The sequence below is a fragment of the Erpetoichthys calabaricus genome, chromosome 16 (assembly GCF_900747795.2).
Source record: "Erpetoichthys calabaricus chromosome 16, fErpCal1.3, whole genome shotgun sequence".
NCBI classification, from domain to species: Eukaryota; Metazoa; Chordata; class Cladistia; order Polypteriformes; family Polypteridae; genus Erpetoichthys; species Erpetoichthys calabaricus.
In genome coordinates, this window is record NC_041409.2 from 8170879 (window position 1) to 8198527 (window position 27649).

Below are 27649 nucleotides of genomic sequence, written 5' to 3' on the forward strand. Positions count from 1 at the left end.
TTGTTTTTCCTCATTCTCATTACTGGTTTTGCCATATTTTTTAGTATTTGAGTTTTTCTAAATTGTTGCAGTATACTGAAAACATTAAATGTAAGATAGATAGATAGATAGATAGATAGATAGATAGATAGATAGATAGATAGATAGATAGATAGATAGATAGATAGATAGATAGATAGATAGATAGAGAGATAGATAGATAGATAGATAGATAGATAGATAGATAGATAGATAGATAGATAGATAGATAGATAGATAGATAGATAGTGGTGAACGTATTTGGAGAAACCCAGGCTTTGCTCAGGCATCTGAAGACCTTTGTGACCCAATCTATATGACTAAATGAAGGTTGTATATATGCACGGATGCCAGACGCCAGAAGCAAGCCGTGCCAAAAGCGCACGCGCACAGCGCCACAGAGTCAAACCCAGCGGCTTCCCACAGTCAGTGGGTGGCGCCCAAACAACACAACACAACCTGTAAATTAAATCTGAGGTAAAGCTTGCATGCCAGCTTGTATATATGCATGGATGCCAGAGGCCAGAAGCAAGCCGTGCATAATATAACTGCCGCCCGAACGCGCACACCACCGCATATACAACATTCGTTTAGTAATGTAGATCTCCAAGCCCGGATCTGCCGCCATGGTCACTTCAGCACGTGAATCCGCCGCCGTCAGCAAACGACTTCTAGCTAACGACACAGCCATAGAAAAACAAAAACGAGACCACATGGATAAAAACAATGAACAAAGGCGCCTACAACACGCTTCTGAAACACCAGAACCAAAGGAGTCATGGCTCCAAAAAGAAACAGCTTTAGTACAAATATATTTATTTAGTTAAATGAAAACTTTCCCAGGACGTACCCACCCTCCATGATTTTTCATCCCTCCAAAGATCGGAGGGAACAGAAAATGATTACCATTCTTGTATTTGCGATTCTTTCGAGAATCGGGGGTTTACTGGTTTAACAGAATCTGAGATGGTTTGTGCCTGCTTCACTTCATCAATAAAGGTGATGTCTTTAAATTTAAATTTGCAGACCCCCTCCACAGCATCCCTTTCCATGTAGATAAGAGTGTGGTCTGCCTTCTGCTTCCTGAAGTCTATGACACGTTCCTTGCTTTTACTGACGTAAGGAGAAAGATGGTTGCCTGAGATCTACTGTGTCAGGAGGCAAACTTCTCATCCACTCAGCCACCTTGTCATTATTGATCATCAAGGCTACAATAGAAGTGTGCGCAGCAAATGTAACAATGGATTCTTTTTGCCATTCAGTCATATGTAAACAAGCCAAGGAGCAGGTAGATCCTGAATACAGTCGTCAGTGTGGAAAAAGCCATGCTGCCAATCGTGTTGTGAAAGCTAAAGTCCTGTTGCAAATGGCAGAAAGAAGTCTAATGTCTTGTAGTTTACTGATCAGTTTTGGTGACACGACAGTGGTAGATATCGAGCTATATTCTATAAACAGTATTGTGACATGGCAGATTTTGTTTTCCAGGTGTGGCAGGATAGCATGATGTGCAATGTGTATAGAATCATCTGTGGTCCTGTTGTGATGATATGCAAACTGGAATTTTACATTTAGTATGGTAGTATATATTGGGTGACCAGACACCCCATGTTATCAGGGACAGTCTCATACTTCAGTTTAGATGATCTGTCCTATCCTTTAAAAATCCTAATGTGTTTGGTTCTTTGGACAAGTCTATTTTCACAGAGCAAAACTTATACAGACATTACGTTGTGCACGTGATGTATAAAATAAAGTGCACATCAGTGCAGAAGGTGCCTCAGTCCACTCCGGAAAATTACCAGTCACATCATTTCTGAGCAATCAGATGTATTATGACTGTGAAAGTCAGGGGCTAGGAACAGCGCTACTCCTGTGCTAATGTCATTACTAGGCAGATAGCTTAGGCACCCATCCGATCTGTGAAAGACAACTACAAGTAAAAAGTACAGCCTTCAGATTGACCAGCCAAACCCCTCAGTTAAGAAAGAACACGCTTAAATTTTATTTTTTGTAAATTACGGTGTAGCTTTAAGTGACACTGCTGACTGTTTTAGCTATGGAATGTTAAAGGTTTTGTTAGTGATTCTTTACTAAATTGGGTAGGCATGTATTGGTGCATTAATAAATCATTGTAAGCCACTGCACTTTACAGTCATATGAAAAAGTTTGGGAACCCCTCTTAATTCTTTGGATTTTTGTTTCTCATTGGCTGAGCTTTCAAAGTAGCAAGTTCCTTTTTATATCTGACATGCCTTATGGAAACAGTAGTATTTCAGCAGTGACATTAAGTTTATTGGATTAACAGAAAATATGCAATATGCATCATAAAATTAAAAGGTGTATAAATTTGGGCACCCCTACACAGATATGATATCAATACTTAGTTGAGCCTCCTTTTGCAAATATAACAGCCTCTAGACGCTGTCCTCCTATAGCCTTTGACGAGTGTCTGGATTCTGGATGGAGGTATTTCTGTCCATTCTTCCATACAAAATCTCTCCAGTTCAGTTCAATTTGATGGCTGCCGAGCATGGACAGCCTGCTTCAAATCATCCCATAGACTTTCGATGATATTCAAGTCAGGGGACTGTGACGGCCATTCCAGAACATTGTACTTCTCCCTCTGCATGAATGCCTTTGTAGATTTCGAACTGTGTTTTGGGTCATTGTCTTGTTGGAATATCCAAACTTTGCGTAACTTCAACTGATGCTTGAACATTATCCTGAAGAATTTGTTGATATTGGGTTGAATTCATCTGACCCTCGACTTTAACAAGGGCCCTGAACTAGCCACACAGCCCCACAGCATGCCATGCAAAGTGCTTTATGTTATGACCAAATAACTCAATTATTGTCTCATCAGTCCAAAGCACTTTGTTCCAAAATTAATCTGGCTTGTCTAAATGAGCATTTTTATACAACAAGCGACTCTGTTTATGGCGTGAGTGCAGAAAGGGCTTCTTTCTCATCACCCTGCTATACAGATGTTCTTTGTGCAAATTGCGCTGAATTGTAGAACGATGTACAGATACACCATCTGCAGCAAGATGTTCTTGCAGGTCTTTGGAGGTGATCTGTGGGTTGTCTGTAACCATTCTCACAATCCTGCACATATGCCACTCCAGTATTTTTCTTGGCCTGCCAGACCTGCTGGGTTTAACAGACAACTGTGCCTGTGGCCTTCCATTTCCTGATTCCATTCCTTACAGTTGAAACTGACAGTTTAAACCTCTGAGATAGCTTTGTGTAGCCTTCCCCTAAACCATGAGACTGAACAATCTTTGTTTTCAGATCTTTTGAGAGTTGCTTTGAGGATCCCATGCTGTCACTCTTCAGAGGAGAGTCAAAGGGAAGGAAGCACAACTTGCAATTGACCACCTTAAATACCTTTTCTCATGATTGAACACATCTGTCTATGAAGTTCAAGGCTTAACAAGCTAATCCAACCAATTTGGTATTGAAAGTAATTAGTATTGAGTAGTTACATGGATTCAAATCAGCAAAATTACAAGGGGACCCATATTTTTGCAAAGCCAGTTTTTCACATTTGATTTAATTTCATACAACTAAATACTGCCTCACTAAAAAACTTTGTTCGGAAAACACCCTAGTACTCAGATGTTCCTAGGAAATGAAAGACATACCGCTGTTATCTTTTTTTGTTGAAAGGAGAGTCGATTATTATGCAGGCTGAGAGGGGATCCCAAACTTTTTCATATGACTGTATATATCACTTTAATTCTGAATCTATTAGATAGATAGATAGATAGATAGATAGATAGATAGATAGATAGATAGATAGATAGATAGATAGATAGATAGATAGATAGATAGATAGATAGATAGATAGATAGATAGATAGATAGATAGATAGATAGCGCTGCATACGGGTTCAGCTCCTCTTCTGGCAGCACTTACTTCTTTTGCTTAAACTGTATAGGCTCAGCTCTTTTAATCTTTCCTCAAAATTCAACCCCTTTAAACCTGGAATCAGCCCAGTCGCTCTTCTCTGGACCTTTTCTAGCACTGCTAAGTCATTTTTGTAGCCTGGAGACCAAAACTGCACACAGTACTCCAGATGATGCCTCACCAGTGCATTATAAAGGTTGAGCAGAACCTCCTTTGACTTGTACTCCACACATCAGGGCGTTATATAACCTGACATTCTGTTAGCCTTCTTAATGGCTTCTGAACACTGTTGGGAAGTCGACAGCTTAGAGTCCATTATGACTCCTAAGTCCTTCTCAGTGTAGGGTGTACTTCAATATCCTGGCTAAATTATCCATCATGACCTGGTCCTTCTGGCTCTCAAATTATCCACTGCCTTTCTTTGGTTAGCGCTCTTTCAGAGACTCTGCGTACCTTATTGTACTTATTATTGTAATTCCCTACTGGCAGGTGCCCCTTCTAATCTTATATCACAGCTCGAGCTTATTCAGAACTCAAAAGCTCCAAGAGTCTTTACTCGAGCAAGCAGCAGCGAGCACATCACACCCATCGCGCTCCATCTACACTGGCTCCCTGTGTCTTACAGAATCGAATATAAAATCCTACTAATAACCTACAAAGCCTTAAATAAGCTTGCGCCAAACTTCATCAGTGACCTTCTCCATCACTATGTGCCTGCCTACCCACTAAGATCCTCTGATTCTGGCAATCTTGTTCTGCCCCACACTAATCTACACTCCATGGGTGACAAGGTCTTCAGCTGTATATAGCGCCCAGACTCTGGAATGACCTACCGAAATTAATTAGATCAGCTGACTCCATGAAATCTTTTAAAAAACAACTCAAAACTCATCTGTTCAGGAGGCTTATAGCACTACTTGACTTTATTACCCTTCTCTCAGTTTACTTCTCTGTCAAGATGCTCATGTAACCTGTATGTGTGTGTGTGCGAGACCATCAATTATGTTGTCTGTTAGGCTTTTTTTTTTCTGAATTCAATATCATAATCTTCTTTATTTATTTATCTGGTTTGTACAATGCTATATGCTGTATACCCTGCCGTTCTTTCTTATATTCTGTAAGTGCCTTGAGCATGGAAAAGGCGCTATATAAATAAAATGTATTATTATTATTATTACCTTGTAAGAGTACTGGTGCAAGAATGACTTCTGTTGCATCTTCCAGGTGGACACTTCACATTGGTGGTGCTGGAAATGGTTTCCTACTGTGCATGTAAAGTGCTTTGAGTAGTTATAAAAGTGCTATATAAATGTAATTAATTAATTGTGTGGAGAGGAGTGTGGGAATGTAACCTGTAATGGAGCGATGTCCTGTCTATGGGTTGCTTAATGGAATGTGCCCAGTGCTACTGGCATAGACTGGGATAAGTTAATGTGAAATTGGATGATTATACATTATAACAACATAAACCATTAAACCATAACAACGAAGAGGACAAGAAAAAGTGCAGCATTGTTTGGCTTATTTTCATCACGTGAGCAAAAGACAAGTAATTTTCTATGAAATAGAACAAAGAAAAGAGTCACAGAAGCAAAGTTAGAGCCCATAAAAGTAAATAACTCTCTATTGTTGTTTTTTGGTGGAGGTGCAATGTATAAATACGCTGCTTGGACATTGAAAGCCAATTGTAGTGCTCACTATAAATTATCATGTTTTATTAAAACAGCCCGACCATTTCCTCTGACCTCTGGGACAAATGAAAAGAAACACGACTCACAGAATATCAACTTGACAGTGCTCCCATGGGCCTTTTAGCTTCAAGTCAAACAATAGACTGCAATGACAAAATGGTCCCCAGACAAAATGAGGCTCTCCAGGGGAGTAACATAATAGAAAAGAGGGACGATAAAGGGAAGATCTACTTTGACAAGATATAAACAGCTAGGGGGCAAGATTTTAAATTATAAAACAAAATGGGTTAGTTATCTTAATTAAAAGCAAGTTTTGCTCCTGCTGATGTGTCCTCCCGGCTAGATCTGAAAGAGCAAGGCACTTCTCTAACTTCTAATGGCAGAACACTTTTAACATCTGTGGAAATGTCAGGACCATTTCAGGTCTGCATTGCATGCAGTGGGAGGGATACAAGACTATGGTGCATCTAGAGGACAAAAAGGTATATGTATTAATACAGAGTACAAAAAATATTTATTTATTTAAAGAGCTTTTGTAGAAAACGGAAATACTAAAAAAAAATATGGCAAAACCAGTAATGACAATGAGGAAATACAATGTGTTACATGACAAAATGGAAGATATTTTAAATTTCAAACACTTGAAAGTGATTATTCAATTTGTTTTTCTTATGTCAGGTATGAATGAAAATAACTTTACCCAGTAGTTTGCTAATACATTAAAAACTACAATAATTTATCTTTAGAGTTTCAGGAAACTGAGTCTCTCCTGGCAGCATCAGAGCTTACCTCAGGTGGGATGCCTGTGCATTACAGGGTACTCTTGCTCACAGTCCCACACACAATCATAACATAATATGACATTCTCAGACCCATTTCATGGTCATGGGGAGTCCTAGCAGTACTAGCCACATGATGGTAAACAGCTGTGGACATCGCACCAGTCCACCACAGGACCTACACTCACTCATATGGAGGTCAGCGCAGAGTCACCAATACACCCAATATCACGTATGTGGGAGTAACGCCAGAAAAACTGGAGACAATTCCATAATGGCATCGGGAGAATGTGCAATATCCCCAAATGCATCAACGAGGCTAGAATTTTAACCTAGTAGCTATGAGACAGCAGCACCAACGAATGTATGACCTTCTTCTTTATGTCTAGTTCAAGGTATGTTCCTTTTTCCTAACTTTAACATCTTTTGTATTTGTTACTGATAATTATATTTTACATGGCCATGTATGGGGTTTATTTTGGTAAGCATATAAAAATGATGCTGTTTCATCACTTTGAGAAATGATGAAAGCTCAATATGCTGTTGCTGAGCAGAAGTGTGCATCAGTGATTTAGTCACTCGGTCACCTGCCAGTGCACTCAGCTCAGGCTTTACCTATCAAAGTTTGGGCTTGGCTTTTTCTTTGCCTTTCAGTTACAGTGTACGGTTTATGGCAAGTTACATTCTTCTTGGTACAGTTTTGTAATCCTGTGCTAGTTTAAGATGCCTACTAGTTGTTTATTAAAATAAATTATGTGTAGGAACCTGTATATAGTGGTGGATTTCGAAAGTATTCAGACCCCTCACTTTTCATACATTTTTTTATGTTACAGCCTTAACTTAATTTTTCCCTTATTGAACAACACTCAATAACCCAAATGGCCAAGCCTAAACAGGATTTTAGAATTTTTTTTGCAAATTTATTAAAAATATAAAGCTGAAATATCACATTAACACAAGTATTCAGATCCTTTACACAGTACTTCGCTAAAGGACATTTGGCAGCTATTGCAGCCTGGAGTCTTCATGGGTTTGAAGCAACACATGGATTTGGGGATTTCCTTCCATTCTTCTCTGCAGATCCCCTCAAGCTCTGTCAGGTTGGATATAGATCGTCAGTAGACAGCTGTTTTCAGGTGTCTCAGTAGAAGTTTAATTGGGTTTCAAGTCCATGCTCTGTCTGGTCAACTCAAGGCCATACCACCCCTGGGTTGTTTTTGCCTTCTTGGAAGGTGAATCTTTGGCCCAATCTGAGGTCCAGAGCACTCTGTAGCAGGTTTTCATTAAGGATATCCCTGTACTTTGTTCCGTTCAGCTTTCCTTCAACCCAGACTAGTCTCATAGTTCCTGCCACTAAATAACAATCTCGCAGTATGATGCTCCCACCGCCATGCTTCATTTCTGGAATGTGGTGAATGGTGCCTGGTTTCCTGTAGCTATGATGCTAATCTTGGTTTCATCAGACAAGAGAATCTTGTTCTGCAAAGTCTGGGTGTCCTTTAGGTTCCTTTTTGCGGACTCCAAGCAGGCTTTCATGTGTATTTTGCTGAGGAGTGGCGTCTGTCTGGCCACTCTGTCATAAAATGCTGCAGTCATGCTTGTCCTTCTGGAAGTTTCTCCCAACTTCATACATGTTCTCAGGATCTCAGCCAGAGTAACAATTGGGGTCTTGGTGGCCCTTCCTCCCTGATTTCTCAGTTTGGCTGAGCAGCCAGCTCTAGGAAGAATCATGGATGTTCCATAAGTTTTCCATTTAAGGTTATTGGAGACCATGGAACCCTCTCTTGGGAACTTTCAGAGCTGCAGGAATTGTTTTATTGCTTTCCCTAGATCTGTGCCTTGACAATAAGCTCTGCAGGTAATTCCTTCAACCTCATTTCATGCTTTTTGCTCTGATATACGTTGTCAACATTTCCTAAGCATGCCCAATCAATTGAACTGACCACAGGTTGACTCCAAAAAAGGTGCAGAGAAATCTCATGTGATAAACCAGGGGTCCTCAATCACAGTCCTCGAAGGCCGCAGTGGCTGGAGGTTTTTGTTCCAACCCAATTGCTTAATAAAAAGCACTTATTGCTCAAGTAACACTTCTGCTTCACTTTAGTTGTCTCGCTCATTAAGATTTTGAACCCTTATTGCTAACAGCTGTACTCTTGGTTTTTAATTGCTCCTAATTAACATGCAAATGACAAAAGAGACCAGCGTTTCTCCATTTAGCTTGTTTCCATTTACACCTGTGTATATTTATCATGCACTATTGGATTTAATTAAATACTTGGAAGGAAAGTGAAGAGAGTAAAGCGAAGGACTGAGAATTACTCATCCATTTTAGCCTTCAAATCATTTGGATGATATCCTTAGAAAGCGGAAGAGAATCTAGGATATGAGAATTTCCTGACATGGCAGTGTTAAAGCACTAACAAGCCATGAAATCAAATTATTGGCAAGAATTGCTTTCTACTTAAGCAACTGGGTTAGAACAAAAACCTGCATCCACTGCGGCCCTCCAGGACTGTGATTGAAGACCCCTGTGATAAGCAATAGAAAGGGATGCATGTGTACCATTCACCCTGTGTTACAGCAAAGGTTCTGAATATTTGTGTTAATGTGATACTTCTGTTTTTAATTTTGCAAAAAATTCTAAAATCCTGTTCTACCTTTGTCATTCTGGGGTTTTGAGTAAAATTTGAAAAAAATGAAGGGACCTAAATATTTTCTGAATCCAGTGTATAAAGAAAGATAAGAAAAATATGGTGACAGGGTCAACATTTTAACTTTGACCTTTCAATGGACGTATACACTTTAGGCACCCCTGAAAATGGTTTGGCCAAAGTGATGTCTGTTTGTGTGTCAGGATGAGGGCTTTCGGATACAATATCTGAAAAACTAAGTCCAAAGTAATTTAATTGGGCTTTTTTGACCCTACCAACTACTTTGAATAAATATTTTGTTACTTTGAAGAGTCACATTAAGTAATCTTTTCCTGTTGATCAGTATCAACAAATCCAAATGGAATCCACTGTGATCCAATGCAGTATAACAATAAAACATAAACGTCCAAGGGGGATAATACTTTTTATAGACATTATATGTAAAGAAAGTCATGGGACAGGCTCAAAATGTGTATGTAGTTGAAGATGTCAAGGGATTTACACATTTAAAACATCCCTGAACTCAATCTGACCACATCTGGAGTGATGTCTGTGTCTGTCTGTGTGTGTCTATCAGGTGGGAGTCTCTAGACATGCTACCTTCACAACGAATCACTCAATCTGAATAAAACTCACTTGGCATAGTTATTAGCTTTGTAAAACGCTAGAAGCCTATTGATTTTGAATGAAATCCCTCCAGTAGATTTTCCTCTACAGAGATAATGGTTTAGTGTTTTTTAGGCACAAAGACCTACTAAATCACAGCTTCATGAAGGAAGCGTCATGTGCTGGACACTTCAGATTTTTAAAAACCTGCAACTGTAAATTGAAATAAGCAGGTTTAGGAAATTGATTCATTTTTTTATTTGAAAGCTCAAAGGGATGTACAAGATAACAATAAAAATAAATTAAACAAACGATAATACAAAGTAGTAAATGTGTGTTTAATAATAAAAATTGCAGCTTTTACTGTGGGTTTGCTTAGTTCAGTATTCAATTGGTTATCTTCTAAATGTTTAAGAAAATAAACATGTTAACAAATAATATTAATTTACTGTAGCTGACTTTTATGGCACAAGAAATGAAATTTGTGTGTATTAAAACAGAGTCGGATAAAACCAGCCAGTAGAAAATAAGATGTAGCAAGGCAGAGAGATTAGCATAAATAAATATGTTTAATTTTACACCACTTTTATGTTTGTGCTGGGTGTCCTTTCAGTAAATTTAAAAAGCTGATGAATGTAAATCCGGTCATTATTAGAGTTATTATTAGTACTAAAAAAAAAAACAACACTTATTTTTTTGTGTTCTATGCAAACGAGTAGAATTTTAGAATTTTAGAAGTGTTGCTCCAATCTAAAGGTCATTATGTCTGATTCAAAAAGTTATATTGAAAGCAAGAAGAAAAATGGAAAACAGCGCCCTCCTCTAGAAGTTGAATGAGTCTTTTTCACGGACAAAGCCAATTGCTTGCGATTCAAAATCAAGCAAATGTGATTGTTAAGCAGATTTTCAGGTCTCCTTCATCAGCCGGACTTGCACTAAGACCTCTTCCATTGTTCAGGTCAGCTCCAAACACTAAGGGGATGCTGTTTCTTCTTTAGAATGACATGTGCTACAACATGCAGCTGGGATCAATAGTCACTGATTTTGGTTGTTATTACTTTTCATTCTTTCATTCATCGTCATTGTCATTCATAGTCCATAGGTGAGGAATCAGAGCCCAGTGTTGCAGCAGTGCTTACAAAGCGGTAGAGATGTCTGGATTAAATGCAAAACCTTAATTCCCTGATCAAAAATAACATAATCTGAAGTAAAGGATGCATTGCATGTACAATTGTGATACAACAAAATGTTTTAAGCCACCCTTATACATCTGTGATTCCATCCATCCATCCATTTTCCAACCTGTTGAATCCGAACACAGGGTCACGGGGGTCTGCTGGAGCCAATCCCAGCCAACACAGGGCACAAGGCAGGAACCAATCCCGGGCAGGGTGCCAACCCACCACAGCATCTGTAATTCGCTTTAATAAATTTAACATGCACAAATGAAGCACACGTATATCACAATGAGGAATGAAGAAGTGCAGAGTACTTTAGAAACCTTTAGCACAAATGTGTTTTGAGCAAAATAGAAAATATGGCAGCCTGAAAATTCAACCAAATTCTGTTTACGTATTCACATCAGTGGATCATCCTCCAGGCTCTTCTGAGGAATATACTACCACCCTAGTTTGAGAGGGGGTGCTGGCATTAACCTTATCCTCTTCTATTACTTCCACAGTGCTGAGAAGAGGCAAAGGGAGGGTAATTGACTCTGTCCCTTCTGGGCCCCCAGCTATACACCCCATGGTTCCCGGATACGAGAGCGCACCGCAGGTTGGAGTTCCTTTCCCCTAGTGATTAAAACAGGCTTTGGTAGACCAGAAGGATTCCTTAAGCAAAGGTGTTTCCTTAAGAGGCATTAGCTCTCTGGAAATGTGTTCTTTTATACTGTGACATTTTAATTAACCTGAATTATAAATTAAAATATTAAATTAAATTATTACCCTTAACCCAGCATGCAATGGCGGTTACAAGCTTACACGACAAGTTAGGATAATTCTAGCTCTTTATTGACGGTTTTACGCGGCATTACAAACGGGAAGCTTATGGCAGACATGTCAAGCCTGTGGGTAGCCTGACCTATGCAGCCTGCCATCTATCGTTGCCACGCTGAAAGGATTTTAGCCGGACAGAAGACATAATCTTCTGCTCAGCCTCAGACGGAAGACATACTCTTCCTCCCGGAAACTTCAAAGTGTTGGCCGTAGGTGTCCATTCTTATATACTCGTCGCTCCTTGTGCAGGCTCTTGGCTCCGATCCAAACAAGGACAGGAAGGATTCCAGCCCCACCTTCAAAAAATACAGGAATAGCACAATGCCTATATACAGTTCTCATTCCAACAAGGAAAGAAAATAATGTACTGACAGAAGACAGAAATATACTAGTCCGTCTTTAGGCTGACTATTCAATTCTCCAGTTGTCTGTGGCTCTCTAGTCCTGTGCTTGGCTCGGCAATTCTAATTACTGAAGCTGTGCCCCTCTGTACCATATTTGGTCTGCCTGTATGAATGAGTCTATAACAGTGGGCACAGAGAACAGTGACATTAAAATTAATAATACAAAGTATAACAAAAGGATAACCTGATTTCTACTAGTTTTTACATGATCAAGTGCACTTTTCTTTATAACTTTCATTTGATTAAACAGGGACAACTAAGTTGGTGTCCCAGCATTTCAACTTGTGGACCTGCAGTTCTTCCATCAACCACAATGAAAAGAACACAAATTCACTTCATCCAATATGGAGGTGCAGGAGCTCACAGCCCATCTTGGGCTGAGACACTAATCAACTCCAGACTCAGTGCCAATCATTAATAGACACTCTCAGCTATAAAGAGCCCTTTTAAAAATAACAATCAGCATAGCCTGCTTATTTTGTAGATAATGGCAGAAATTGGTGAACCCAGAAAAAACCCACATACACACAGTGAGAGCATGTACACACCACATTATAGCCCAGACTAAGGTTTCTCCTCAATCTCATCAAGGACCTCCATAAAGGAACAACTGCTAAAGTGATGAATAATGGCTGCCCCTCCCAGAGTTTTGTGACCTCCTCCGGAGTCCTCCTGGCTCCTGTACTCTTTTGCAGGGGCATGGACTGGATTCTTGAGCACATTGTCCATAAGAATGGCGTCACTTTGCTAGAACACCACTTTACTGATCTTGATTATATGGACAATGCCACCTTACCAGACACATCGCCTGCAAACCTACAGACTTTGCTGGAGCAATTTGAATCAGAGGCATCCTATCTGAGTCTGCATGTGTCCTGGCAGAAAACAAAACTACATAGTTTAGGGATAAGAACAAGAGAGGTGACATCATTTTCAGGAGTAAGAAAGTGGAGAAGGTCTCAAATTCCTGAGAAGTGTACAGAGTTCTGTTGACAGGTGTTCTCCGGACATCATATGCAGAATTGGCCTTGCTGCTTCTGCTACAAAAACTCCAGCATCAGTATAACATTACGATCAACACCAGGACCAGATTATACTGTATCAAACATGTGTGCTGCCAATCCTGCTCTTTAGCTCAGAGACCTGCACCATGCCAGCATCCAACACACAAAGGATCAAGTCTTCCCACCTGCAACACCAGTGCCAGATACTCAGGCTTTATTGGTATGACTTCATGTGCAGCTCCAAAGTTATCTCTCATACCATTCTCAGCCATGTTGCATGCCATGACACTGAAATTCTAGCCCATGGTTCCACTGCAGTTGCTGTCACCTGGAAAACTGAAAGGAACCCATCCCCAATCTGGAAAAGACCTCCATGTCACTCCAGTCAGATGTGGATACAGCAGATTTGTGAAGTGACATCATCCAGCTTACTTCAATATTCAAACTCTCCCATCAACCGCAACCATACACAATAGGCGCTATGGACCTCTGTTGTCCAGGCGTGACAATGAGGGATGTTATAAAATGGTAGTGTTTAGCGCCACTGCCTCCCACCTCCAGAACTCTCGTGTTCAAATCCTGGTCCTGACCCTGTCTGTTTGGACTTTTTAAGTTCACCCCAAGGCTTTACACATTGTTAAACTTGGTTATCTGGCCGTAGAAATGGATATATGAATGGGCAATTGTAATGTAGCTTTGTACTTAATTTGGTGTTTGAAAAAGGAAGCTCCTCAATAAAATAAAGCTAAAGTGTGCCTCAGGTGATATACTAGAAAGTTGATTCTGTTCATCTGGACATAGCTTTTTTCCAGGGAGATACGTTACATCACTCATCCAAGTGACTTCCTCAGTCTCAGTTGACTGCAGGTTTCTCCAACCTTATAAACAGTACCTTTGCATAATGACTGAAACTAGCACCATGGCTGCAATCACATCATTGTAAGATGGTGAAAGATGTACCCAAAACAACCAAACAACCACTGGTGAAGCAGATGACACAACACAGAAGAGCTACCTCATCAGGCCAGGACTCCGCAGTCTATTTACATCTACAGGATAGTGGTCACTCTTTCAGTGATGAAGATGTGCACATCCTGAACAGGGAGGAGCGCTGGTTTGAGCAAGGAGTCAAGGAGGCCATTTACGTGAAAAAGGAACGACCATCTCTGAACAGAGGAGGGGGCCTAAGGTTACATCTTTCACCATCTTACAATGCAGTGATTGCAGCCATTCCCCAACTCTCTGTGAATGGTACTCATGGCCATTGATCAATGGAGGAATTTGCATATCATTGATCACACGGCCCACTGTTAGTCAATGGTGCTAGTTTCGGTCATAATGCAAAGGTACTGTTTATAAGGTTGGAGAAACCTGCAGTCAACTGAGACTGAGGAAGTCACTTGGGTGAGTGATGTGACGTATCTCCCTGGAAAAAAATGATGTCCAGAATCAACTTTCTAGAATTTCCTTACCTGGATTATTGAGCATACATCGAGACACTCAGGTGATATACTTGTGTTTTCAAGGTATTCTGCCTATCATTGAACCCTTAGTTTAGCCCAGGGCCGGATTAAGAGCTTTGGGGGCCCTTTTGGTCTGCATCATCTGAAGTTTAGATTCTGAACAGTTCAAACCGGACTAAATAATTATTTTACTCTCGATTATAATAAGAATCTTATAATATTTATGTGAATTTTATGTGTTGGGCCCCTAAAGTTTTGTTGTGTAAGAAATTTACAGTTTAAAAACGTAAAGATAATATTTTTAAAGACCAGTTTTTCAATGCTACACTTTTTCATTAAATATTGGGTCCACCATTTGGGGGCCCCCGAAATTGCGGGGCCCGTAGCATATGCTACATGTGCCTATTGGTTAATCCGGCACTGGTTTAGCCGGTTATGCTTGGATCTGCATAAAGTATGCAGAACAGCTTCATTGTGCTTGAAACTAAATATTTGGTAAGCATTTTAAAAACAGATCTCGTACGGGTAATGCCAAAGTAATTAAAAGTAATTAAACAGCAAGACGTAAAAAAAAAAGAAAATTTAGTTTTTTTTTTTCCAGGAGTAATGGTTCAGCCAGTATTATAATGGCTTCTAAAACTGAACAGTAATAATTTAGCACTGGCAATAATGTGTTCAATTCATGCTCTTACCTCGGTGGTACAGTATAATGAGCAGCGCAACAATTAACATTTGAATTGTAAAGTGACGGCATGCATCGGCCGTTAGTTTTCGCTGAACATTATGGATTGCATTGTCACTCTGCTATTCAGCAATATTTCCTGAAAGCAAATGTTAACAGTTTTGTCAGCAGCACTGTGCCTGAGGCACAACTCTTTAAGTATATCTTTTGCAATTTAAGTGACCTGCTTTCTAGCTATGACTTTTCCTATTACAAAGAGTGACATTTAATTTAGGTTCTGTCATTCATCTTTCCAGGTTATGCATGCCAACCCACCTTGTTCCCATGATGACACGGGTGTAGCAGGGGACCTTATGCTTACATAACTTGTTTAATGAGGTAATTAAGGAGATCGTCGCCCTACTGAAATACATGTTTAGCAGGTCTGTTATAAAAAAATATGCCCCACACATTGTGTCCCATACTGTACAGTGTTTACTCTGCCTTTACTTCATGTTAAATGAAAATCTGCACCAAGTCAGTCAACACTAACCAGCTTCTTCTCCTAATGTCCATCAGGGATGGGGACGTTCTAATGAATCCATTTTATTTTGAGAAGGGTTCACTAGAAATACTGAAAAAGATTGACCAGTTCTGATGGCTTTCATATCAGGTTTTGTGTTTTATTATGCAGTTTGTCTTAATTAAACTTTATAAAGCTGTATTAGTATTTATATCATTATAAAGCAATACAATCAAATCTATGGTAGCAAGAGTAGGAAATCTATTTGTAAAAAGACTTTAAAGGTTCTGCGATGGACTGGCGCCCTGTCCAGGTTTTGTTCCTGCCAGGCCCTTCACTGGCTGGGATAGGCTCCAGCACCCCTCGCACATAGTGGGTTAGAAAATGACTGATTTTAAAGGTTAAAAAATGTATCTGAAAAAGAGTGTTATCAAAAATACTTATGCAGAAAACAAAGTTGATTGAGGTTTAAGTCTTTTCACATCTTGGTGCAGAGTTTCCTTAGACTGGTGTTCAGTCCACAGCACAGAGGTCCTTGTCAACGGTTTTGGGCTCTTCTCCTTCTTGTCACTCTTTCCTTTACTCACCCTCCTGCTTTGCTCTGCCTTCCTTCCTTGCATGCACCCCAAACTTAAAGGCCTAACTTCAATTCAAATTAACAAGAGTAATCGCTAAGTATTTGCCTTTCTCCATTTGACCCGATTACCCAAGGTCTAATAAAATTAACAATCTGTTTAAGATTCTAAAAGAATGATTTAACTCTTATCTACTCACGCTGGTGTATTTTTTTACACCAATCTCAATTATTTTTGTCTAACGTCCTTTTACTTGAACCTACTGGCCATCTGTGCTCAGCTTGATTCACCATAAGTACAACTGTCACAATGGTTTCAACCTCCAGTGTGCCCAGAGCCGGTTTCATGAGTGGACACACAGTCGTAAGTTCCATATGGTGCATTTAGTACACTGCACGCGTACATATGTATGTATGACAACGATGAGATGTTCTGCTTGTAATGACGTTGTCTGCAAAGAACATTCAACAACTGAAGTGAAATGTAATCAATGTGCCAATTCTGCAGTGGATGACTGGTGATGAGTGAGCACTGGAGAAGTGGATCAGGTTTATTTTCAGATAGTCTTAGACTGTGCCATACTATTCAGTAATATGGTATTAAATTACATAAAAAATGTACAATTTATAATTATTGCAATATTCTATATATTAACCTCACAGCATGCATATAAATAGCCATTTTCACACTGGTGCTTAAAATATGCTACGCAAGTACGTATGAGATGAGAAATGGTGTGAGCATTTAAGAGTTAACGGATACAAGGTTCAAGACAGTAAATCAAACTATAGCAGTCATTAAAAATATACACAGAGTGTGTTTAGAATGGGATTAAAGAATCCAGACATTTAAGGAGAGTTTAAATAAAGCCAGCAGGCACAGGTTTCCTAATTGCTGGAAGTTTACTCAGGTGACATTATTGCTGGCAGGTCAATCGGTGTTTCCTCCCACAGTTCACATCTTGACTCCTTCTTTGCAGCCCATGTTCGTATTTTATATATCGATTAAAGGGCAGTTCAGTATTGGGAGTTTTGAACATTAAATTCTTCATATGGCTTATTTTAATGCCAATGCAGCGTTACAACTTCACCTCAAAACAGATTGCTTTCGTTTTGTCTGAATGACAGATTTGTCTCCACAGGATATCACTGTCACATTGCTATGGCTCCTCAACAGTATCTTTCTGAGCACATACACACACACACACACACATTGATTTGTCTTGAGCTGAAGCACAAAAGGAAACAGTACAGATTAAAAGATTATGCCCATAATACAAACAAATGATTGGTTTGTGCTCTGCATCTGTGCTGCTTGTTTTTCCCCAGAACCCCCCGACCGCTCTGCAGGAGGAGATAAACCCTTTCATATGGAGGTTATATACGTATTCGAAAAGCCACAGCTGTTCCTAGTGACATCTGTGTCCTGGATTCGGATACATCTGTGTTTGCCTGATTGAATGTTTAATGCAATGCCAAATAAATTTATTTACCCCTTAAAATGAGAAAAAAGTCCTCAAAACTTCGCCATGTATACTAGGGAGATGAAGGTTTCGTTCAAAGTGATGGAACAGTGTAACGATTTAAAGTATATTCAGTAGTTTAAATAGGGGCATGTAAAACACAGTATACACCGTCCTTTACAGCAGTGTCATCACCAGTCATGTTCTGGGCAAGCGTAAAAGATTGAAAACCACCACTCATTTATCATTCAGTTTCAAATATTAAAAAATAAGGAAAACTCTCTTTTCAAGAAAATGTACAGAGAGCACCTAAATAATCATGATTATGATTTGAATAGTCTTATAGGAGTTAGTTTTTGAAAACGGTTACAAGTAATGTCATACAAGACTAAAATGATCAGTTAAATAGCCAAGCTCAAAAATAGTCTTCATGCTCAAATGTTTCAATTACGGGAATCTGGAGACTGGACACCAGTTAAATATTGTGGTGTGTGGCCGGCTAAATATTCCTGCCATCACCCCCAGGCCGCCAGGTGGAGCTCTCCCAACATCGTGGATGTTCCCCGAATTCCAGCAGGGCCTCATGGACTTTGTAGTTTATATGCACAGCCCTGCTGGATACCATGGGGACCACCAGGAGTCGCTGTGGGGAGGCTGCCGGACTCTTACTTGCCCTATAACCCGGAGGTGCGTCATGATCACATGACAAGAGGAAACGACGTGCTTCCGGGTTGAAGAAAGGAGCTTTTTATCCAACCCGGAAGTGTTCATGATCACATGGACAGAAGGGAGAAACACTTCCGGGTCAGGGACTTTATAAAGGACTCTGGGAAACCAGTACGCTAAGCTGAGCTGGGAGGAAGGGTGGCGAAGTGTCTGGGAGTGTGGAGGATTGATTATTGATTATTGTATTGTTTATTGATTAGTTTATGAGTATTGTGGAGTGGACGGTGCTTTGTGCACTGTATGGTTCAAATAAAAGTAATATTTGGACTTTTACCTGGTGTCTGGAGTCGAGTCAGAGGGTTCAAGAGGACGACAAGGGCCGCAATCTGCGACAATATGTAATATATAAGATTTAATAATGATTTGCACAAACTAGTATTTCTTGGTGCAATACACACATTTCAAGTGGCACAGTGGTTACCACTATAATGTCATATCCCCACGGACCTGTTTTAGTGCATTTTGGTCTCATGTTAGTGCAAGTTTTATCCATGTTGTCCCATTTCCTCCTATATTTTGAAGACATGCATGTTACCAATGGATGAGGGGATGGATGAACAAAGTAATGAAACATTTATTTTAATTTATCCTTCAGATTAAAAAAAATAAAGAAAAAAGAACAACTATAGCATAAAATGACACTTTCAAACCTGTTTAATCCAGTAAAAGGATGGAGGGGCTGGAGCCAACACCGAAGCATTAAGTGCAGGGCAGACGCTAACACCACACGCGTTGCCAGTCCCAGAAAGTTTTCATTTTTTATGACCCGACTAAATTTTGCCTTGAAATAAAGTAGCTTCAAGTGTATGCAGTATAGGAGGAAACTCCAGCAAGCTGAAATGATTAATAAAATGGATGAGCACAAAAAGGTAATAATATAATAAACATAATAATGTGATGTAATTAAATAAATCACTTATATGGTAATATTGTTACAGAGTACAGTGAAATTCTTGTTTTCAGTTCTGGCCAACCTGCAACATGTCACCACTGTCTCGATGTCATGATAAGCAAGAATGTATTAAAATACAGAACTTCTTTTCATTTAATAGAAAACACAAATCAACTCCTTTTAAAAAGTTGTTGGAGATTCTATTCTTGATATGCAGTAAAGATTGGAAGTTCACAAGATTATATGACTAGTCGAGCAGCCGCCTAGCATGCTGTGGTCGTCTGAATGAATGACAGGCTGATACACGGGTAAATGTTTGGAGCACCAGCCTGGTCATCCATGTTAACTTAAGTGTTTCAAGCAAAAACACAATGGCACTCAAGAGAAACAGATAATGCTGCCACGTAAACAATGCTTTAATTGTTCTTTGTGCTTCTTCAGTTATTATTGGGATGTGGAGCTCCTTTGTTCAGCTCGCTTAGGCAAGAAATGGTGCCTCCTTCTGGCCCGTTATGCTATCACAGCCCAGGGACCAGAAGGGGTGGAGTCAGTTGCCCTCACTGGGAGGTTTCTCTGGGCTGTGGAGGAAGAAGAAGAAGGCAAAACAGAGGCAGCGCCCCCTCTCAGTTCGGGGTGGCATCACATACCTTGGAGGAACCCGAAAGGTGACCCTCTGATGTGCATGAGTGTCACAAAATCTGTGTGCCGATTACAGTGTCACATTATTGCAGAGGCATCAGCTTATTACTCAGGGCAGGATATGTGGACCTGAAGTAGTTATTATAGGTGTTATTTTGGAAAAATGATTGCTTCTTCCAAAATTTACTGTTGTGGTGTGATCAGTAATGACTACTGAGTATTGTGTGATACTTTATGAGTATGTTTTTTATTTTTTTGTTTTCTCCTGTTTTTTTTTCATATCTTTGTTGAGCCCTATTTGGGCTTTATTACATGGAGAATACATTTAGACTAATTATTCTTTTGTTCTAAGTGTATGTTTGATTTTGTATTTTTGTTTTGTGCCATTTCAGTTGCCATTTTGTTTTCTACAATGATCCAGTAATTGGTAACACTTGATTTTCTTACGAGATAAGAAAAAAGGTCACCATTTCCGTTTGATCACTACCTGAGATTGTGGATATTAAAGTTAAAAGTAGCCTACGTTCTTTAGTGATTTCCTGTTACTCTGGCTTTTGATCTTTTGGTGATTATTTTAGACTACATCTTCTGTCTTTCTTTCTGGGTTCTGGCAATTTCTTTATTGATTTTTAGGTTTCAAGCTGGACTTCATTCTTTGACTCAGTCTCATCTTCTGATCCCCAAAAACTTTTGATGCTGTTATCATCATAGACATACACAGACCGTTTGTTATGAGCTGCGCTCGTTCCCAGCAGGAGCCAAGTTGTCTTAATGCAAATTACTTTTTCTACACTGACATTCACTCATAGAATGCATTCACTTATACAAAGCTTGCTCTCTGCAAACACAGCTTTTGTGCCACTTAACGTCCACGAAACATTCTGTGAAATAGGACATTATGGATTTGGACGTTGCACGAACACTGCATTATAGACAGTATATGGGATCTTGTAGTGTACCTTTTTGACTAAATACAGAGAGGCAATGCTAAACCCCTTCAGAGATGTGAAATATTCAAGATTGTGTGCTGGTGCCTACAAGTCGAAGCATACACTACACTTCAAGTAGCAAAAATTCACATTAAAATAACATTAGAAAGCACATTAAAGTACTAGGAGCACAATTACTTTGTACACAAGAGACTTGAGATACATGTGTTATGAGCAAAGAAGCTGTTGCATTCACTACGCCTCATTAAATCCTCTGTGTCCTGAATGGAATTTGTGAGGTCTAACCTTATGGGACCACAGACGTATATGCAGTCGGTCATTGTCCAAATGGACTTTATGTTGCACATACTGTAGTTGTATATACATGTATGTTGAAGAATGATGAAAGATGCTACATAAATAGTGCACACCAAGAAGCAGTAAGTCAGCACAAAGAACGCATGTAGTATCTGATTGATATGGATGAACCCAATACTTACACTTACCGACCCAGTAAACACTTGCATAAAACAACAGATTTTTCTTTTTACTTACAGTATTTTTGCACACAGACAATATTTGAATTTGGCTCTTTATCATCCTGTAGCGACCACAACTGACACATGTAGGTTCTGATTGACACAGAGGTGCCGGACGCTCGTAATTACCTACCCAGTAAACTGATGCGTAATGTGATAGGTTGTTCATATGCACTTCTCAGAAGACCTCATTTCAGTTCCACAGATTGCACATTCTCCTCATAATTTTTCCATGTTCTCTTGTTATTTCATACAGTACATCTTTAAAAACATCTAGGTTGGTTTGATTGCAAGTTTTGTATCATACTTTTATTCACAAGCATGGGTGGTTGCCCAGGATTGTCGTTTTGTATGATCCCAGTGCTATTGCATTCATCTCTGGCTCCTCCACGAACATGTAAAGGAGAAAGTAAACATAGGGAATGAATGGAATATGTTTACGTTTTCCATTTTTTAGAAGATTTTTGTCTCATCTACTGACTCAGTTGTTCAAAATTAGGCAATTGCTCTTTCTGTCAATCTGAATAAAATACACATTTTTCTGGAAACAAAAAAATCAGCATTATAATTTCTGTAAGCTTCAGCTGTTGAAATGCATAAACATTATCCATACTATAACTTAGACTAAATGATTTAACATTTTGGTTGATTGCAGTTGGTTATTAAATACATCTTCTAGCACCTTCTGCTGTTCCAGAAAGAGTGGCTATACTTCTCAATTGTCTCAAACAACTAGTGAATAGATTTATGAGTCAGCAGCTACACTGAAAAAAAAGATGTAGTTTGCTTGGTCATGGATCACCATCTCAAAAAGCACAGTCTTCTGTCATATTGTTGTGATCAAGGATAGAAACAAGACTCACTCACTCACTTACTTTTTATCTATTTGTCTTAGGGAATGTTAATACAAAGAATGAAAGTTCAGGATGATGTGCATCATTTACACGCTTTCTACAATATCAAATCTGATGTCTAAATTTTTTTAGGAATTTTCACAACTCAGCCTCCATCTAACAAAAGTCAACTTTCAGAGATTCATGGGGAGACATATAAAGTCCATGAAACAGTGGACAAGTTATGAGTCCTTGAAGAGTTATTTAGGGGTATGTGGTACTTTTCCAGTTCTGTGTAGATATGCATTTGGGGTCAAGGAGAAGGCTAGTAACGAGGCACCACAGATTATCTTATGGGAGATACTTGGGAGATGATTAAAGGTTGTCCACTGTGGAGTAAGAGATCTCCCTTTACTCTTGCGACTAAGATAAGATGAGTTCAAAACCATTCCTTGTGCCTCCTTTTCATTTTGTGATTTGAAGTGCAAGATGTAAAGGCCTGGTCAAGATTTGAATACTATCCAGTTTGTAGGCTTTTGGGTGACCGTCTTTGCTCCTTTTGGATAATATTGTTCTTCTTTTCAAGACTAAATGTGATATTGGCATATCATTCATCAGTTTATTGCTACCTGTGATCAGTGTTTAGAGTTATCATTTCCAGACTTGAAATTCTGACTCTGTATTGGACATTAATGTGTAGAGACAGGTGCTAATGTTCTGGTTAGGGTAGTGAAAAAGGTTTTATGACAAAATGTTTTGTTTGCCAGTCATTCATTATCTCCTTTCAGCATCATCTGGAGATTACATTCAGTTTTCGTTCATATTGATTCATTTCTTGTAGTTTAATCTGTTGCTTTTGTTCTTTTTTCACGTTTATTGATGATGTTATGCTATTTTTATGTCATGCTAACTTCTACAATCGCTTTCCCTTTGTAAACCTACTGCTGTGCAATCATTACTCGGCGATGCACCAGATGTCGTCTTATTTAAGGGTGAGAAGTTATAAAGATTCTTTATGTTAATTTTGCACAAATTAAGAATTTCCAGTTCTGAAAGTTAAGAAATTATGACCACAATTTTTATTTTGCCATATTCCAGATGTTCACTGGCTGACTGGCCCGCTACTTGTCTTGTGATTTTAGGTTTTGATTTACATCTTTACCCTCTGCTAGTTGGAAAAACAAAGCTAGCAATATCCTCTTTTACTTAGAGGTTCTCGATGGGCACAGCTCCCATTCTCACTTTCAGTTATAAACTTTTGGTGGTGCTCCAAAAGATAAAACCGTGAGGATCTTGGCAACGTAAAAAAACTTTATAGAGTAGAGTTGCTACTCCTCCAGACGATATGGTGTCAGTCGAGCTAGTTTGAGGTTCTCATGAGAATTCTTCATAGGCACCACCCAGATTTCGAATGAAAACTTCAGTGAGACCCAAGAGATGCTATATGGATTATAACTCACAAAAATATTCGGAAGTGCACCTCCCAAAACAAAAAATGGACAGTGAGCTCAACTCTATACTACATATTTCCTAAATACACATTTTCCCCCCTTAATCACATTTATTTGTATTTGAATGAATTAAATTGCCCCCACTATGTACAAAGAGTGGCGTTGCAGAAGTTTCAATAATGGCAGTAGCTAAATAAAACGAAGCAAAACACATAGCCTTGCCTTGTGTCCAGCTAATTGTCCACAGTGGGTTTCTGTGGTCTAGGAAATCCCAACATTGTATGCTATGTATTAGTAGCTTGGCATATGCAAACACATTACCTCTAAAGCTTTTTAATCATAATTAGATGTTAAAAAGGCCAACTGAATTAAGTAACACACAGCTTGTTCGTGAAACTACTGACAATAACAACGCAATTAAAATGCAAGAGTCGTATAATTGCTGTTGCCATTATTACTGATACGTTTCGCTACCATCAGTGAAATTTGGATTAAGTTGTGAAAATGTATGTTTATTGGGCTGGTACTTGCACCATGCTGGAAATTTGCAAATATATGTATATATATATTTGGTATCCTGGTGATTATACAAAATGGCATTTTTGTTCATTCCTTTAATGTCATTATCACAGTCATTTTCCACTGTTTTGTTGCTTGAATCAATAGAGCAGTTACTGTTTCCACTAGAGTACCAGGACTAGCTGCATTACACAAAGGAAAACTTGTTCCCTGCCTGCATGCTGTTTATTTATTTATTTTTTGTTTATTTATTTATTTTTAGAAAATACCAGTGTTGTGCAGGGGTGGGCTTGGTAAATAGCAATATTCAAATGGAGTTATCATGCTTTCTAAGCTGTGAACAGCTGTGTCTGCACCAAATATGGTACCCCTTAGAGAGCAGTTTCTATTGAGTCATTGTTCAGTAAATCTGAAGCCTCCGCACAGGGACAGACAGCACATCAGTAAATTTAGTGGAGTCGGGATGGAAACTATTATCCCCTCTCTGCACAGATTAGTTTGCAATATTTGCACTCATACTAGTTAATTGTATGGCGAAGGTGCCTGCAAGAATGGCAGCGTGGAGAGAGCTGTTTGCAGATCAGAGACGCAGAGGTCAAAATATAATAGACATTTCACAAGGAACTTAATTGATAAAAAGGTCATTCTTCCAGTTGCACGTTTATGATTTATCCATCTATCCATTTTCTAACCCACTTATGCATTTCAGGGTTATAAGGTGGCAGTGTCTGTTCCAGCAGGCCTGGGTTAAACAGCTCTGAATGAGTCATCTGCTTGTCTCCTGAAACAGTCTCACACACACCGGTTCAAGCTAAAGTCACTGACTGATCTAATATGCACGACTTTGGGAAACGCAGCAAGTGTGGTGTATCTTGAGAAAAGTCCAGGCAGACTCTAGGATGACATGCCAGTTTTGTAGAACCAGGTGTCCGGTCAGAATTCAAATTCTGTGAAGCAGCATTGTTGACTATTATTTCAGTGTGATGCTCCTTTTGTGATTCCTCAGATACTAAATCTGTTAAACCAGGCACTACAATGTTATAATGTAATGTGAGCTGAGACATGAAACTGTATAACGGTCCTCTCTGTGAAAGGTGCTATATACAGTAACTAAAAAGTGTCAGAAATCGACAAAAAAAGTCATAGAAAGGTTTGAGGCAGCCACCGATATATTATTTCCTGGCTGCAAATGGAATAAATAATCACAATAGAAGCATACAGATCAGAGTTCAGAACAGAACTGACTTGCTGGCACCAAGATCGTGGTTTTAAAGTAGAGTGGAAGAAGCAACATCATCTCTAGGGCCTGAACTGGAAGTGATGTCACTGGGCCTGGGACCGGAACTGATGTCATCTCTAGGGCCGGAACCAGGCGTGATGTCATTGAGCCTGGGACCGGAAGTGACATCATCTCTAGGGCCGGAACCGGGCGTGATGTCATTGAGCCTGGGACCAGAGGTGACATCATCTCTAGGGCCGGAACTGGAAGTGACATCATTGAGGCTGAAAGTGGTGTCATCGGTATCAGGTGGAATTTCCCATAACTGGTCTGCAGAGTAGTAAGAGAAAGACTTAGTGCACTGCGTCACCCCCTGGTCTGGCATGGAATTACTCTCGTTCAGGCCTTTTAGCTGCCTCCCATGCACACATGTGTAACAAAAGAAACATCAGAACTATAAGATTTAGAGGTGAATCACTAGATGGATGCCTGGGTTGCAGAGTATGAGCTTTGAGGAAAGACTGACAAAGTAGAATTTATTTGGTTTTAAGAAAGTAGAAGTTAAAATTGTTAAGAGTATTACGGTTTTTCCTCAGCTATTTAGACACATTTCTCAGAACACAAACCTCCGTATCAGAACAGTTAAAGCATTTCTCACAGTGCGAAACCACCTGTTCAAAAGAATCTAAAGCACTCAGAACATACAGTAAGCACTGTATGTTGTAAAACAGGACACACATGATTATAAAGAGTTGGAGCACCACCTTGGTGACCTCATATAGTTGGAAGGAGTAAAGTAACAATTATTCATCACAAAACTGCCTCAAGATGGCTGATTTCCAGATTGTGAGGTCACAGAGCAGGAAGGGGAGGGTCCATGCAGACGGACACAGAAGTGACGTCAGAGGTGGAGTGGCTGTCAGCCTTGTGTTCTGCAGAGGGAGGAGAGGGGTAGGGTTGTATACCAAGGAGATGCTAGGTGGGTGATCCTCAGATGCACATGTACAACAATACATGTGTCCCAAAAAGTTGCAAAAGCACTTCTAATAATACCCATTAGAGGAGAATATACCAATAAATCCCAGCTAGATAAACTGGCAAACCTAGAAACTTGAAAGTTATTAATAAAAGAATTGTCAGTAACTTAACATCAGCAAAATCAACTGGTTATTGACTTCCAACGCACTAAAGAGTCTCCATGTCCAGTCACTATTTAGGGAATGAATGTTGAAGTGGTGCACTCCTACAAGAATTTGGAGGTTGACATCAATGACAGGTTGGACTGGTTTCATGATACAGAGAAACTATATACGTAAGAAAGGGCAGAGCAGGCTCTTTCTCCTTAGGAGACTCTGTTCTGTTAATGTAAGTAGTGACATCCTTCACAGCTACAACTCTGTGATGGCCTGCATGATTTTCTACACTGTGGTGTGCTGGGCTGGTAACATCACTTTAACTCATTGGGAGCTGAATATTTTTTCCAAAAAACATAGTTTTCTGAAAAGCAATGGTTTCACACAGAAATCAACATAAAACGTCTGTTGCAGCATGCTGTGGTTGCCAGTTTACCAAGAATGTGTGGCAGGCTTGCTGCCAGGCTGTCTTCGAGTGGCTGGGGCAACAGCAGCAATCACGGTTGCTGTGCATTGCAATCTGGTTTCTACCTCTTATGATTGTTAAGTGGCAGTCCTCCCAGGCAAACAGAGTCGTAGGCGTGTCAGCTACATGAACCTGTTCAAGACCACAATTAGCTGGAGACCAATCAGCTGAAGCTGGAACCTCACATTCGTTTTTGATCGCTTGAATCAAAATCGGAGTCCGACACATCATAGTCCAATTCAGAGAGAATAGGCAAAACGTCGTCCATGGAGTATTTTGCTTTACGCATTCAATTTGATCACAGACCAGATGTCAGTGCCATTTTTGCCATTGCATGCGCCTTGCTACTCATGCGAGCACAGGAAATCTCAGTTAAACCAATGAAGCTAACTTTCCTTCTTGCAATGAGAGTCCAACTAAAACATAATGGTTGGTTTCGTCACAGTTTACAGTTGATTACCATCGTCAACTCGTCCTTTTGACAAAGAGAGGCCCAAACGAATCCAAGTACTAGACTCTGCAGAACACTGACCCGAGTGGGCGGATTTCAAGTACTGGAA

General features: G+C 39.6%; 1 protein-coding gene across 14 annotated transcripts in view; it reads left to right on the top strand.

Annotated features, from left to right (window-relative positions):
* nrxn3a (neurexin 3a) overlaps window positions 1–27649 on the top strand; it is a 1637233-nt gene that overhangs the window by 128669 nt on the left and 1480915 nt on the right. The gene's annotated exons all lie outside the window — the stretch shown is intronic.